At 49.8% G+C, this 11,613-nt stretch overlaps 1 protein-coding gene across 1 annotated transcript in view; it reads left to right on the top strand.

The window, feature by feature from the left end:
- The first annotated feature begins 715 nt into the window (after window positions 1-715).
- Window positions 716-11,613, top strand: part of SLC38A3 (solute carrier family 38 member 3) — a 30,601-nt gene continuing 19,703 nt past the window's right edge. Inside the window, exon 1 of the mRNA XM_003762301.4 lies at window positions 716-844. The gene's annotated coding sequence lies outside the window, so the exon portion shown is untranslated. The remainder of the gene's footprint in view (window positions 845-11,613) is intronic.

The following is an 11,613-nucleotide window of genomic DNA, read 5'->3' as shown; positions in this document are numbered from 1 at the left end:
GGAGAGAAGAGAGAACAGGAATGGAGAAGAGAAAAGAGAGAAGAAGAGAGGAGAGGGGAAAAGAGGTGAAAAGAGAAGAGAGGAAAAGAGAAGAGAGGAGAGGGAAAAAGAGGTGAGAAGAGAAGAGAGGAAAAGAGAAGAGAGGAGAGGGAAAAAGAGGTGAGAAGAGAAGAGGAGAGGAGGGAGCCCTGGGTGTTCACATAAGAGAAAGGAAAAGAGACCCTGACAAACTGGAGCAAAGAGGAAGAATAACATTAGGATCCTTTGGAAAGGTTTTCAAGTGATCAACCCCATCTGTTCCAATTCCCTTATTATTATTATGGAGTTGGAAACTGAGTCTGCCAGAGGGACAGGTGGTGTTCCAAGGTCACACTTGGAGTTAGGCTGAAGCAGGACTGTAATCCAGGTCTCCCAGGGCCCTTTCCAGGAGTTCCTATTCTCCCTAGGTGAGGCAAGACTCGGAGTTCCCTTGGTATTCTGGGTCATGTCTCTCCCTGGCCCTGTCACATCAGGCTTTGAGTTCTTTCTGGGGAGGCCGCTGTTGCTTGGGACAGCTCCTGTTCCAGCAAGTTAACGAGGGCCTCTCGCTCTCTCCCTTGCCCAGTTCGGGCCCCTGCACTCCCCGCTCTGGACCCTGTCCCCCTCCTGGGCCCACCCCCTGAGGCGGGGACAGGCGGGACCGGGGGCGGGGCTGGCCGCCCTTCATCTCAGCTGCCTGACAGCACCGTGTAGTCTGGGATCAGAGCGGACAGCGCCGGATCGCGGAGCGGACCCCGGAGCCTCTGGATCCCAGCAGCTCGTAGCTCTTCGCCTCGTCCGGCCCGTGGGATCCCGGGGGCTGCAGGTACCGAGCAGGGACGCCCCTTTCCAATCCCCTCTGTCCCCTCCCCCTCAAGCCCAGTGACTTCCAGCTCGGGGTGGGCACTTGGAGAAGCTTTCGGGGAAGGATCAGGCCAAATCTAAAGCTCCTGGGGCGGGGGTGGGAGATGGCAGAGCCAGGGGAGTAGGGGTGACTTCTCGGCCGCTCGCCCCACCCCCATTCCTCTAGATGCCTAGTGCCATTCCTTCAACTTTTGATGTGTCCTCGCCTCCCTCACTCCTGGTCCCCGGGGACTCGAAGGAGGGTCAGCCCCGGCTCCTCCTCCGCCTCAGCGGCAGTTCTGACCCCCCGATGGAGCTCCGCGTCTGGGGAGGCAGAAGGGGAAGGGGCAGGACACGACAGCGTGGGGATCTGCGTCTGCATGAGTGTGTCTGAGTGCGTGTGCCTGTGGGGATGAATGTGAGGCTGTGCGTCTGTGTGTGTGTGTGTGTGTGTGTGTGTGGCTGTAGGAGTGTGTGGATGTTTCCCTAGAAGTCTCTGAGTGTGAGCAGTGTGCTTCGGGGTCTGTGGGTGAGCACGCCCCCCTGCCCAGACAACAGCGCCTTGTCCGGGGGGCTCGAGCCGGACGTGCGGGGAGACGCGTCCCCACGCCCGGGCAGGGGAAGCAGGAGCGACTGCCCGACGGGATTGGCCTGGAGCCGGGTTTTGGGGGTGCTCCCTCGGGCTGGGGCCTGCGCCCAGAGGCCTGCCCAGCCGGGAAGGGCGAGAGGCGGAGGGATATATTTATACAGAGTCTGACCCGCGGGGCTTTTTGGGCACATCGTGTGCTTCACGCTAGGCTATTTGCAGAGGGTCTGGTGGCCTGGGCTGTGCGCGCACGCGGTCCTGCCTGGCGCGGCGCGCATTCCTCAAACACCCAGTATCTCACTTTATCAATGTAACTGGGAGCATGTGGGGGAGGGGCGGGGAAGGGGGTCTGTAGGCGGAGCGGGAGATTTGCATGAGTCCGACCCACCTCCCCTTGTATTGGTCGAGAGAACTGCGTGCGTTTGTTTACACCTGGGATCCAGGGGAGCAGGACCTCCTCTAATTCGAGCCCTCCCACCCCCCTCTATCCCACCAGCTCTTGGCTTGATTCTAGCTCTGGGGCCCGGGAAATCAAGGGCAGGGGGCGTGCCACAGGAGCACGCACCGGGGATCAGATTCGGGGCTCGGGGGAGAGGTTTGTACTTGTTGCTGTCTGGGGTTTTTCAAGTAAAAGGGTTGGAACGGGTTCCAAACAGGGCAAGGGTTAAGTGTCCCCAAACCGATTGGTCCTAAAGGTCAATCTGCTTCTGCAAGAAGTTCTGCTGCTGCTGACCTCCCACCCAGCCGCAGCTCCTGAGACCCCAATACCACTATCCCAGGTCTGAGGAAAAAAAAAAAAAAAAACTTAAATGTTTTTCCTAGATCCAACTCCTTGTCCCACTTCCCCAAGTCTCCCAAACACTGCAGGAACCAGCCCCAGGATCTGCAGGATTTCAGGCATTCAGAATCCAAAGCTCTGGATTTGCCCCAAAGATCCATTACTTGCCTCTCTCCCTTAAGAATTCCCAACAGCTCTGATACAGTCGCAGAAAAGAGGAGCTGCCCTGAAAGCCTAATAGAGTCCCAAATCCGGCTTTCATGGAGAAAAGTCTTCCTTCACCCCCACCATGCACCCCCGAATCCCCCTTCCTCCCCAAATATCACATAGCACTTTGACTTGCTTTCTACTGTACTCAGTATGTAATGGTGGACATGTTTGGGTGGTATCTTATTCCCTTACTAGATAGTGAAATTCTTTGATAATAGATCTTACCCAGATTTTCTATCTCTAGCAGGCAGCATAGTATTCTGTATACAGTAGGCGGTTAATAACTATTCAGTGAATGAATCAGTGTTGTCTCTTCCTGCAGCTTTGGAATTATCTCTTTCCCCAGAGATCCTCATTGCTTTCTTGCATTCAGTTAGGATGGGAATAGCTTTGAAGACTCAGTTAAGAAAATCAATATTTTGCACATAGCAGATACTTAGTAAATGTTCATTGAATGTGATCATATGAATTAATCATTGATCCTGGAGCCCCTCCACCCCACTTCCATTTGCCTAAGGAGCAGGGGAAACAGAGGAAGACATCCAGGCCTCCTCCCAGTCTGGGAGACACAGAGGCCCAGACTCAGATCTGGGGGAGTTCCCAAGCTGGGCAAGAAAGAGGAGGCAGTTCCAGGCCCTAACTCCTCCTATGAGAAGTTCTTAATTTGGCTAAGGAGGTCAGCATCACATACTGAATGGTCGGGGGGGGGGGGGGGGGGGAAATAAAAAGAAAAACCTGTCTGATTGAAGAAAAATGTGTTCTGCTGTTTTAGCCAAGGAAGAGGACTCGGTAGGAAGGTGAGCGGGGCTGGGCGGGGGTGAAACAGTAAGGGAAGGCTTCCTAGAGGAGGTGACTTTGGAGCCAGGGACTGAAGACTGAACAGTCTCCCAGCTTCCATACGGAGAATCCAGGTCAGGGACAGTGGGAATGAGGAGAAGCACAGGAGACAGAAGGCAGAGGTGACATCCTAAGGGAAGCTTAGATAAAACTGGAAATTACGTCAGTGTCAGCAGGTGTGAATCATTTGGGGAGCTCAAGGCTTCTCAGCTATTTTAAATGATACACACTTTGGGGGGTAGAAGAGACAAGTTTCCAGGGTACAGGAGGAAAGGAGGCCAAGCAGAGGGGACAGGAGCCCCCCAAATAGCTCATACCCAGAGGGAAGCTAGCTGAGAGAGAAACAGCACTGGGCCTGGTGTCAGAGGGGCATTGATTGGGAAGTGAGATCACCTTCAAGGTCAGCTAGTTGAGACCCACAGGGGAAGTGACTGCTTAGGGTCACACAGTGACCTTGGCAGACCCAAGGCGTTGGAACTCCAAATTCAGGACTTTTCTCATTGAACAGCGCTACTTCTCATTCTGCGGAGGTCTGGGTTCAGATCCTGCATCTACTTACCAGATGCAATCCCTGCACCTCTGATGGGCTCAGTTTCCTCCACTGTAGAAAGAACATTGGACTAGATGACCTTTAAGAGCCAGCTGTAGATCCATGATTCTCTAATATACCAGATAGCTTTTCAATCTTGAATTAGTCTCCCTCTTTGTGCTGGGAGGAAATCTGGGGGCCTGAGTACTTTGGATCTCCAACTCTTCATAACTTATTTTCCCTTGTCCTACTGTGGGTAATCAGTCACTCAATGACATTTGAAAATTCATGAAAGTTGTCCCAAAGGGGAATGTCCAGAGGGAGGCTGGTCTGCCTTACGAGGATCTGGAATCTGCATTTGTGTATAAGGAAGAACAAAAGGGCCGAGGTGGGACCCATGGGTACCCTCCACGAGGACGCTTTGAAAGCCAGACGCCAGAGTCCATCAGGGTGCAGAAAAGGGAGGCGGGAGATAAGGTTTACTTGTTGGCTTAGCTGATGGCTCAGTGTGATCTTGGTCAAGTCTCTTCCCTCTGAAATAAAAAAGATTGGATTATAGGGTCCTTTAACACTCTTCTAGTTCTGACATTCTCTGGTTTATATTTTAAGGTCTCTTCTGCTTCTGACATTTCTCTGTTCTAGAATATGGGAGAGGAGATGAGGTTAGAGCTAAGGAACGCCAGACTCGCACAAGTCGGGAGGCATCTTTGACATTAATTAGCATAGCCCATCCTGGAGGAGGAATTTCCTCCAGAGCATCTTTGACAAATGACCATCCAGCTGCCAGCACCAGTTTAGGTATGGACCAGGACTTTTTTTTTTTTTTTTTTTTTTCTAGCCTGGTCTCCCTTCCCCCTCCCCGCTCCAAGCTCCAGGAATCCCTGGGAACTCTGGGGTCACATTTCTCTCCTGCTATTTGCATATTAATATCAGATGTTCCTGTGATGACAATCTCTATCAAATCCTCTCCTCCTAATCTGGGCAGCATGGTTCATTTGTTATAGTCGACAAAACAGACAGAACAGGGGTTATTATCCCATTTTAAAGGTAGAGAAACTAAGGGCCGGCAACGGGGCTGGCGTCAGTGGAAGCTGTGTCCATGGGGTTCAGAACTGGAAAAGGTCCAGAGGTCATCCGGATCTGCCCCTTTGTTTTCTGAACGCGGGGACTGATGCCCGGAAAGGCTAATCCACTTCCCCAAGGTCAAGGTCATGTGGATAGGAAGTAACAGAGCCGAGCTTCCAGCTATGGTCTTCATTTAGAAAATGAGGGCTTGAACTGAAGGACCTTTGCAGCCTAAATCCATGGTCCCATGAGCTTCTGACTCAACCCCTGGGTGCTGTTCCCTTCTGACCACACTGCGTCTTGGAGCCCATCCTAGCTCAGGCTGTAATTAGGTGGTTAATTAATGTTGGGTGGTGGGAATGCACTTAGACTCTAAGAGGAGCCCATGTGGGTCTATCCAGTGTTTGTTTTTTTCTCTTTGAGCCTGGCTCACTTGCTCGCTCTCTGGCTCGCTCTCATCCTGGAAGGCCTCCCTCTTCTCCCCCTAGCCCGAGGCTGGCCCCCTCCCCTCACCGGCCCCCTTGACCTCCTGTCTTTGTTCCCCGCCCCATCCGGGCCTATGAAGGGGACAAACCCTCCGGGGCACCCCTAGCCCAAATCCTGGCTTTCTTCTCCGCCAGGCGTCCGGCTGTCCAAATATTTGGCCCACCTCCGGGGGATCCCAGGGTCAAGGGGGTGATTGCCTGAGAACCGGGCTCTCCCGAGGTCTGGGCGCCTGGGTCCCTGGCCAGGCATCCCCTCCCTGCAGAAGTGGGGGGGAGCTGCAGGCATGTGATACCTCATTTCCCCATGGGGCCTAGGCAAAATAACTTCCCCTGTCCCTGTGGGGGTTCTCTGGAGTTCATGCTGGGAGCTCAGATTCTTTTATTTCTGAGGGGGAGGCCTTTGCTGGGCTGTGAGTTTGGAAATTTTAATCCCCTCTCTTCCAAGTCTCTTGAAGGTTTCCCTTAGGTCTGGAACTATTTCCCCCGCCAGAACTGTGAGATCCAGGCTTTTGTGGAGTGAGGCATTTTGGTCCGTCACTTTCCATCTGTACCACAAGCCACCATTTCTGAAGGGTCATCCCGCTCATTATCCCATTTGATCCTCTGTGCAGCCTGGAAAGCAGGACAGGGATTACCTCAGAGGTCCTGTAGGGAGGTAGTGAGAGAGTCCAGAGCGGAAGCCGGGTTTTTTTTTTGACCTTCTGAGGGTCTTGTGAACCACCCTGACCCTAAAGGGTGGGTGTCCAGCAAGGAAGAGGAAGGGCCTTCTGGTCAACCTCTGGGAGCCCCCGATGAGAGGGGCGGCTGTCCTTTCACAACCAGTGTTTCCTCCAAACCTGTGCAGATTTATGGGAGAACATCTGCCTGGGGAGGGACAGGCAGCAGGAAACCAGGAGAGCTTATCCTCACAGCAGAGTCGGAGATTAGAGCCCCTGTTGCACCTAGGGGCCCGCCTCCCCGCAGCCCTGTACCCACCCTCTCACGTAGCTGTGTTCTTCCCACAAGATCAAAGGATTTAGCGTAGAGGAGACCTTTGAGATCATCTAGTCTAATCCCCTCCTTTTATAGATGAAGTAATTGAGGCCCCGATGGGGGAAGGGGCTCACCCAGGGTCACACAGCTAGCGAGTGGCAGAGCTGGGATTCCTGCCAGCCTCAAATTTTACTGGCTCCAAGTCTCACGTGCTTACTACCGCCCCACACGGGCTCAGTCCCCAGGGAAGGAACATCACTATTGCTCCCCTAAGGAGAACTTCCCTCCTCCCCTCACTGACCAAGGCACAGTCTGGACTAGAAGGGGAACGGTTAATTTTGTGGCCGAAAACCCGAACATCCAGGGCCCCTTTAGCTTGGGCCACCTCACTGGCTCCCTGACCCTTCCAGGTAGAGGGGAGAGACAGCGAAGGACCTGCTAACACTAAGGTTCTCAGTGCTGTGATCATGTCATCCCGGGCTCGAGAAGCTTCAATGACTCCCTACAACACCCCCAGATCAAGTCCAGGTCTCTTCCTGTCACAGGAGGCCCTCCTTGAGCTAGTCCTGCCCAACTTCCCCTCCTTACCTCAGCCAAGCTGATCCCATTAGGAAGGCCTTCCTTCCCTTCCGTTTCTCCCAAGTCTTACTCAGCACCCCCTCCTGCAGGAAGCCTCCCCTAACAACCAGCATAACAGAGAAGGAAGAAAGCAGGATTTGCTTTTGGAGGACCTGAGTTCAAATGCTTACTACACGTATGCTATTGAAGAAGTCACTTCCCTCATGTGAACTCGTTTTCTTCTCTGTAAAATGAGGGTCTTAGATTATCTGGCCTCTAAGGGCCCTTCCGGCTCAAAAGCTTTGACCCCAAGAACCCCACTCTACGGGAATGGTTCCTACTCTGACCTATCACAGCCCCCTGTCCCCATGCTCCTCCTAGGACTCCTACCATGAATGGCCTCATGTTCCCAGCTCTCTTTTCCCATCCATCCTCTCATCTCCTTATATGCAGCCCTACCTAGAGCATGTAAGCAAACAATGTCTGTCCGTGATGATCCTGCCTCAGCTTCTTCCTCTGCAAGAGGAAGAAATTGGATGTAATGACTTCTAAGGTTCCTTCCGGCTGTACATCTGTGATCTCATATGTTATTATACTTTACTTCTTCCTCTTGTAACTATCTGGGGCCTTTGTCCTGTCCTTCCTTCCCTTTTTCATGTGCTGAATTACCACCCGTCCCCTAAGAGCCAGTTATGGATCTGACACCCTCTCTGGGAAGCCTTCCCCAATCCCTTCCTTCCTTCCCTTTTCATCTGCTGAATTACTACCCATCCCCTAAGACCCAATTCCAATGGCACCTCCTCCGTCCCCTAGCCAAAAGTGAGCCACATCGTTTTATCCCTCTCTGGTGCTGTCTAATGAGAATCACAGGGAAACAAAACTGGGGCTGGAAGGGCCCTTGCAGGCCATCCAGTCCAACTGCCTTATTTTCCACATAAGGAAACTGAGGCACTGCCCTCTTATAAATGATGGTTATAGGATGTTTGTAGGGGAATAAGTCCTAACGATGAAGTCTCACATTATATAGCATGTGAGGGTTTGCAAAGTGCCTTCCTCGCACCAACCCTATGAGGTGAATTGTAGGTATTATTATACCCATTTTATAGATGAGCAAGGGCAGTGTCACCGTGGTGCATAGTGTGGTAGGTTGGGATAAGGACCTTCTTGACCTCAAATATGGCCTGAGATACTTATTAGCTGTGTGACTCTGGACAAGTCAATTAACCCTGCTTGCCTCAGTTTTCTTATCTGTAAAATAAGCTGGAGAAGCAAATGGCAAGCCACTCTTGTGTCTTTGTCAAGAAAACAAACCAAAAAATGGGTCATGATGAGTAAGACATGATTGAACTTGACAACAAATAAGTGAGGAGACAGGCCTGAAGGCGGGCTGTTCTATGGTCATGGTCACACAAGTAGCAAGAATTAGAGGGAGAACTCAGTGCAGGTCTTCTGACTCCAGAGCAGAGCTCTTTCTCCCTGTTGTCTTTCTCCCCTATTTGGAGTAAGCTCCACGGGGGTCCTATCTGGGCTCTGTACTCCCCTAACACAGAGCCCCATTCTCTGCCCACAGCAAATGCTTAAAACATGTCAGCTGAAGGAAGAGCAGAGTGTACCTTGGTGTCCAGGGTATGGAGAAGAGAGTGTGGGGCAGAACGCAGGAGGGTCCTGGGAGCAGCTCCCAATCCTGGCTTTAGCCTCCCTTCCCTCCTCAAGTGTCCCCTCTGTTCTCAGGACAACCGTCCATACCTGCTTCTTTTAAAAGGCTGTGAACCAGCACGTCTCATATGGAAATGTGTCCGATATATTGCATATGTATAATCTATGTCAGATTGCTTACCACTCGGGGAGGGGCGAGGGGGAAGAGAGAGAAGGACATTAAAAATGGAAATCAAAATCTTACAAAAGTAGATGTTGAAAAAAATTTAAAGGCTATAAACAAAAAGGCCTTTGGTAAATGAAGGGCTCTCCCTCCTGAACAGCTGTTCTCAGAGATGTGTCTCCATCTCTGATGGGGGATCTGCTTCTTTCCTGACAAGGCAGGGTCTCCTCGGATCTTCCCCCCCCCCCCCAGGCAAAGGACCTGCTGTCCTCAAGGAAAACCTGTCCCCCTATAATCTACTTATTTTATTTTATGCAATAATGATGATGCAATAGTGATGTTCCTAATAAATGGCACCTTTCAGCTCAGATATAAGGAGCATCCTCTAACTTAGGTGTCTGACCTGAGGGCTCGTCCTGGACAATGTGATTGACGCTTGGATTGAAAAGAGTTTCCACATCAAAGAACGTATCTGAGGTGCTAAGAAATTATCTGGAAGGCCCAGGTGTGTGAATGGACAGCAGCTTGAGACTGTGGCAAATATAGGCTATTCTCATGTATCAATCCACCTTGTAGATTATCTATGAATGACCTAGGCTGGCTTCCTCCTGGCCCCAGCATGGGCTGCTGTGAGTCAGTGTGAGCTCATAGAATGTAGACTTTGTGTGTGTGTGTGTGTGTGTGTGCATGTGTAGCAATTAAAGATCTCAGAGACCCAAGGCATCAGGTCACCTTTAAGATATTTCACCTTTCAAGGCAATTCCAATAGACTAAGGATGGAAAATGCCAATCACATCAAGAGAAAGAACTATGGAGATTGAACGTGGATCAAAGCCTAGTGTTTCCAGCTTTGTGTTTTTCTTTCTTGTGGTTTTGTTTTCTTTTGGTCTGATTTTTCTTACACAGCATGACAAATGTGGAAATATGTTTAAAAAGACTGCACATGTTTAACCTATATCAGATTGCTTACTGTCTTGGGAAAGGAGAAAAGTTGAGAACATAAAGTTTAACAAAAATGAATATCAAAAACTATATGCATATTTAAAAATAAAGTACTTTATTGCACAGCAAGATAACTATAAATATGTATTCACATATTGTATTTAACACATACTTTAATATATTTAACATGTATTGGTCTACCTGCCATCTAGGGAAGAGGGTGGGGGGAAGGAGGGGAAAAGTGGGAACAGAAGGTTTTGCAAGGATCAGTGCTGAAATATTACCCGTGCATATATTTTGTAAACAAAAAGCTATAATAAAAAAATAAAATAAAATACTCTTGAGAATCTAGGTTCCAAAACAAAAGATATTTCACCTGCAGAATAGCCTTTGCCCCGATAGTCAACACTTAATAATGATGGACTTTGAGGAAGTCTGCTTACAGAAATGTAATAGCTCCTTCAAATTGTTGGGTCTATCAATAATATAGTCATGTATTTCCCCTATATACACATACTCATCCAGATTAAACTTTTTTTTAAAGGGAAAAGGCTGTGTGGCATTGTAATTGATGGTAAGTCTGCCATGTTTGTTCCTAAATTGGGGCAGACAGCTCAGGGACTATCATGTGCTTCCACAAGGCTTTGGGCTACATGAGATTTGGAAGAAATGGGCCTGCTTAAGCACCGGGGAAGGCATCTGTGCCTGTCTATCTGGATGGCCCATTGGTCCACTTGTAACCAATAATATTTGGGAGATAGCCAATGGTGGTCCAGTTTGCCGCCTGACCTCTCCCATCCCACCGCCCTTGAGTGTCAGTGCTTAAGGACAGTTTGTTGCCAGCTCCGCCATTTATTCACACCTGTGTGACCTTGTAATCTCTTGGGGGATTACGTTTTCCTGAGCAGAATGAATTCTTAGAGGGAAGAAGCCCTTTGCCTTTTTACCTTTCTTTGTCTCTCTAACTCAGTATATCCCCCAGCACATGGTCATTTGTGTCTGATTCTTTGTGACCTCATAAGATCCACGCCAGGCCCTTCTCACCCAAGGGCATTGCCAATATCTTCCAATATCATGTCTTTTAGCATTTTCATATTTTCTGTGCAGTTTTCTTGGCAAGGATATTGGAGTGGCTTGCCATTTTCTTCTCTAATGGACCCCTTTTGTCAGATGTATGGCTCAGAATAGATACTTAATAAATGCTAGCGATGGGCTCAGACAGAAATATTCCTAAGCTCCATTCTAGCGCTAATAGTATAAAATTCCTGCCATGGGAAACTGCTGAAAACAGGAGTAAGGAAGCCCTGAATTCAGGAGAGACTTCATCCATGAGACTGGCTTTGAGCCATTTTGAAAGATAGGTAAGATTTGAATGGGCACAGAAACAGAAGGGAGGCAGCAGTTGGGAGGGAGAGACATCTCAATTAAAGGAGAAGAGGCAGGACGGAGCCCAACATCTTTGGAATATGCTGGTGAGAAGGGGAGAGAAGGCTGAAAAGTAAAATTTTGGGACTGGAGAATCTCAGAGCTAGAAGGCACCTCAGAGGCATCTGGTTTCGTTTTCTACTCCATCCCGGGAGCCTTGCTGCGGAATTATAGCAACAAACTGACCTTAGCCATTGTGATCCAAGCACTATAGGATGGCAGGGTCAGGTAGCAAACTTCCAAACATCATCGGTTAAAAGTGGTCCAACCAAGAGCACACGGTTGGCCGGGACACCCTATTCCCTCTGCTGGAAGGAAGAAACAGCTACCTAGGCAGGGACTGGGGCTAGCCTGGGAAGGTGGTGGCAGGTATTACCGGGATGGATCTGGTCTCTCTAGAAGAGGGTTCTTGCCCTTTTTATAGGTCAGGGACTCTTCTGGAGGCTTAGTGAAATATTTCTTGAATGCATAAAATGAAATGCATAGCATTACAAAGGAAACCAGCTATTCTGAAATATTTTTATTAAAATTAAAAAACAAGTTCAA

This window comes from Sarcophilus harrisii, chromosome 1 (assembly GCF_902635505.1).
Source record: "Sarcophilus harrisii chromosome 1, mSarHar1.11, whole genome shotgun sequence".
In the NCBI taxonomy this organism is placed as follows: Eukaryota; Metazoa; Chordata; class Mammalia; order Dasyuromorphia; family Dasyuridae; genus Sarcophilus; species Sarcophilus harrisii.
Note: the sequence above shows the minus strand (reverse complement) of the source record. Positions and strands in the feature narration are given on the sequence as shown.